Here is a 4805-nt window from a genome sequence, read left to right on the forward strand (position 1 = left end):
ACTCCTAAGCCTACATCACAAGCCATATAGTAATCACAACTTGACTATTTGAAAATTAGGTAAAGAAAGCAAGGGTAAGCCTATAGTATTTGATGCCCATTGGTGGACCTTTTCTTTTTAGCTTGAGTGTCTCTTGACCGTGCATGCATTGACATGCAATATTTGATTTGAGTGAGTGGGACTTCTTTGTTGTGAGGGCATATGAGTTGTATTGCTAACTGCTTACTTGTTTAAGTAGTGTAACTTATATATATGCATGACATTTAGTTTTGAATTGTTAAAATAGGAGGGGGTAATGTTTCTGAACTAAAAGTGTTTATTTATTCCTTAGATGGCTTAGAGTTATCCTAGTTAAGCATCGTTATTTTGTTTTGTTTTGTTGTATTGACTTGGGACATGCTGATCTTGGGCGTATTTATATGACCAATCACAAATATTAACCTATACTAAGACTTGTTCGATGGTCTAAAATGTGTTATTATTGTTGTATTTGAGCTTTAATTGCATTCCGTATCTAAAGGACATAATTAGTCTATATAAGGCTGAATTATGATGAAATTGGATGAAACTGGATGCATGAACAAGAAGTTGATGATGAATGGAGCAATGGGATTAATTCGTTGAGATAAGGAGACTAGAGTTTGTCTTGAAAGTGAAGAATGAAACAAAGGAAGAATAAGACAAATGGCAAAATCCAGTGACTCATTGCGATTATACCGCATTATAGAGCTAGATATGGAAAACTAGCCCCGCATCGTGGTGAAGGGATTTTCTTAGATATCGAATCCAGTAGCTCACCACGACAAGGCCGCATCATAGAGCTACACATAGAAAACTAGCTTCGTACGTGGTGAGGTGCGAAAATTGGGAAATACTATGTAACTATAAAAAGAACAATTCAATTCAATTAGAAACACTTTGGAGATGTAAGCAAAGGCAGAAAAACACTACAATTTCTCTCTTAGGGTTCTTTTGACTTCACTATTTTGAGATTATTACTTGGTAGGATTAATTATTCAATTTTGATGTTGAATTCAAACATAAGTGGCTAAATATTCTTGTTCTGGGGTTGAGGCCAAGAACATGATTGCACTTTGATATTCTTTATCATAGTTTATTGTTGTATTATCATATGGGTTGTTCTTAGTCTCTTATGCTTACTATTTTGATGAGTGGCCACCATTAGAAAACCTATATTCGTATGTGAATTCAGGAGGAGAATCATGGGATAGAACAAAGAGATTAAGGAGTAAGATTCTTATTCTCTTATAAAATAACGGATGTGAATTAGCATATAGGATAGGGATATACCTAGAAGCCTTGTTTGGTTCACTTGTAGGAAAATAGCTTCATGCATCTAGTTGGATTATTGCATCCTCGCTCAACGATGTAGTTTTAATAATCAATTTAGGTATAAGATTAGAGACCAGGAGACCATGATAATACTATAAACCCTGCGAATTAATGACCCGATAATCGACTAAACTACGATAAGAATAAAGACTTGTAAGATTGTCAAAGTGTCTCAACCTTGGAATTCTCATCAATATTGTTTACAACCCCTTCTTACATTGCTATTGTCGCATATTGTTATTTCCTATTCATTTAGATTTTTTTATATAAGACTTTAAAATCATCTTGATACTTTGAATACTCAATACATTCTTGTCATAAAACTAAAGATTGGTTGAATTGTTAGTTACATAGTCCTCGTGGGTACGATATCCGACTATTCTAGTAACTTTATTACTTGTATGATCGCATGCATTTGCATTTGCATTAGACCGCAATAAGTTTTTGGTGCCGTTGCCGGGGACTATTATAATTAGTAATTTTATAAATTTTAGGTTTTTAATAATTAGTTTAAGTATTAACGCCTTGATCTTAAGAGGCTGACTTTTGAAGGATTAGTTAAATATAGAACAGGCGAGAGATAGAGAGTTGGTAGAGCCTTATTCAAAACCAAAATTAGTATTTCAACAGTGGTGAAGAGCTTATTATTCAATTAAGCAGGTTCAAATGGCGGAACAAAGAGATCCTAATCTTGTTGATCTAATTGATCCAAATACAGAACATGTTCTAGCTTCGGTGATTCCAGTTACTCTTCCTCAAGTAGCTGCCAGACCTGTTCATGAAGTGGCAATCCTACTTACGAACCATGCTCTAATAGCATCTGCAAGCCAGAGCCAGGCGGTCGATTTGAATTAAAGCAAAATATGGTGCAATTGCTGAATTCGTCCAGACAATTTGTTGTATTTTCTCATAAAGACCCACAACGGCACATACAAACTTTCTCAGAAATTAGCGACACCTACATACCTATAGGGGTGTCTACTAATTAAGTCAGACTGGATCTCTTCCTCTTTTCTTTAATTGGGGAAGAAAAAAGGTTGTTACATACTAAACCACCACTCTCCATCACTTTCTTGGACAATTTGGCTTAAAAGTTCCTAATTTGATTCTTTCCATCAGGGAAGAATGCATGTTTGAAAATTGATATTCTGAGTTTCAGGTAGAAAAAAAGGAAAAAATCTCTACCAAGCTTGGGAGAGGTTTAAGGGGATGCTAATAAATTGCCCTCACTATCATTAGTCTAATGATGTTCTTGTTCATACTTTCATAGAGGGGTTGGATCAAATACCAAGATTCTCTTAGGTTTAGCAGTTGAGGGGAAAGCTCTTACGAAACCATATAATGATTTATATACACTGCTAAATCAAATTTTGCAAAGAAATCCTGAATGGTATGCTGACTTGAGGAGTGATCCTAAGAATTGCAGGTGTATTAGAAGTAGATCAGTTCACTGCGTTATTAGCTCAACTTACTACACTACAAAATCAGATTACTAATCAGTTCAACAGCATGAAATCAGGGGTTGCACAACTGACAACAATAACAAATCCAGTTCAGTAGGCAAATTCATGGTGTAAAGTTTATGGTAGTAGTGACAATGCAACAGATTCATGTGCGGTTAATCCAAATTCTGTTAGTTATATGGGAAATGCAAATCATCAAGGACAACCGAACTTTGGTAACACCTATAATCCAAACTGGAGGAACCATCCTAATTTCTCATAGGGTGAAAATAGGCACAGAACAATAATTAGTATAAGGGGCTGTTGTAATAAAATCAATAGCAAGTTCAAAGTAATAAGGCCACAACTCAAACGAGAAACTTAGAGGATATAATAAAGCAACTTCTAGCATCTTACGCATAGTTGGCAGTAGATATGAAGAATCAATAGTTGATTATGAAGAATCTAGAGCTGCAAATTGGTCAGATTACAAGAGCATAAAACACTAGATCTCAGGGAGGTCTACCAAGTGATACTGAGGCGAATCCATAATAGGTAAATGTAGTCACTACCAGGAGTGGTTTGCAGCTAAAGGAGCAGAAACCTGAGCATGTAAGTCCAGCGGCTACTGATGATGATACTATAAAGACTAAGGAAAAAGTGGTTAAAGAAAAAGCGGTAGGTAATGAAACAAAAGTGAAAAAAAGACTCTGCCTCTACCCTTTCCTCAAAGGCTTCGGAAGCACCAAGAGAAGACCAGTTATAAGAAGTTTTTGGAGCTTTTAAAGTAGGTTTATGTTAATCTCCCTTTTATAGATATTTTGCAAAGTGTGCTAAAGTATACAAATTATGTGAAAGACAGTGGCAAAGAAGAATCATTTGATAGAATATGCTACAGTTTCACTTACTGAGGAGTACACCTCTAAGATTCAGAACAAGTTACCTACAAAGCTGAAAGATCCAAGTTGTTTTACTTTGCAGATCACCATCGGGCAAGCCATCAGTACTCGGGGGTTATGTGACTTAAGGGGCAAGCACACATCTTGGTTTTGAAAGGTGGGTCTTAGTAATCCCAAACCCACTACCATTGTTTTGCAGTTAGCTGATAGATCCCTTGCTAGGCCTGACGAGATCATTGAAGACGTAGTGGTATAAGTAGGATCACTTATCTTCCCATTGAATTTTATAATTCTTGATTTTGAAGCTGATCCAGTCATTCCATTTATTTTTGGACACCCATTCCTAGAAATAGGGTAGTCACTTACTGATATAGCTACAGAAAAGATGACCATGAGGGTCTTCGATGTGTACAAGGTAATGAAGTTGCCTGTTATATATGAAGAATTGTCTTCTATATCAGTTATGGACCTAGAGTCTGAGCTCCATCTCTTATTGCCTGATGACCTACTCGAGCAAACTTTAATGAGACATGATCTCTATGGTAATGTAAAGGCGCTCAAATTGGTTCAATTCATGGATTTGGTAGTAATTGATACTAGAGTGGTCTCTTTTGAGCAGTTGAACAAACCAATTAGCCTATCTCCCAAGGCATCTATTGATGAAGCATCAAAACTAGAACTTAAGGCTCTTTGTCCTCATTTAAAATATGTCTTCCTTAGTAACAATGATGCTTTGCTTATGATTTTGTTTGCTGATTTGTCTGATATGCAAGTGAGAGAAACATTGGCAATTTTAAAAGAAGGAAAAAGCAACTGGATGGCAGATATCGAATATCATAGGGATCAATCCAGCTTTTTGTATGCATAATATATATATATATATATATGGAAGAGGGCTACAAATCAAATGTGCATCAATAATGAAGATTGAATCCTGTAATAAAGATTATCTATCCCATGCAAGTGGCTTGATGTTAGGATTGTATATCCCATACCCGAAAGCAAATACATCAGCCCGGTACACTGCGTCCCAAAGAAAGGTGGGATGGTTGTGGTGACCAACAAAGCTAATGAGTTGATTCCCATTTGTATGGTGACTGGTTAGAGGATT

General features: G+C 36.1%; 1 non-coding gene across 1 annotated transcript; it reads right to left on the bottom strand.

The window, feature by feature from the left end:
* Positions 1 to 2483: 2483 nt before the first annotated feature.
* On the bottom strand, positions 2484 to 2591 carry LOC124899067. The gene has a single exon (XR_007056206.1). It is a non-coding gene; the product is annotated as a small nucleolar RNA R71 (small nucleolar RNA).
* Positions 2592 to 4805: the final 2214 nt, after the last annotated feature.

This window comes from Capsicum annuum, chromosome 5 (genome assembly GCF_002878395.1).
Source record: "Capsicum annuum cultivar UCD-10X-F1 chromosome 5, UCD10Xv1.1, whole genome shotgun sequence".
NCBI classification, from domain to species: Eukaryota; Viridiplantae; Streptophyta; class Magnoliopsida; order Solanales; family Solanaceae; genus Capsicum; species Capsicum annuum.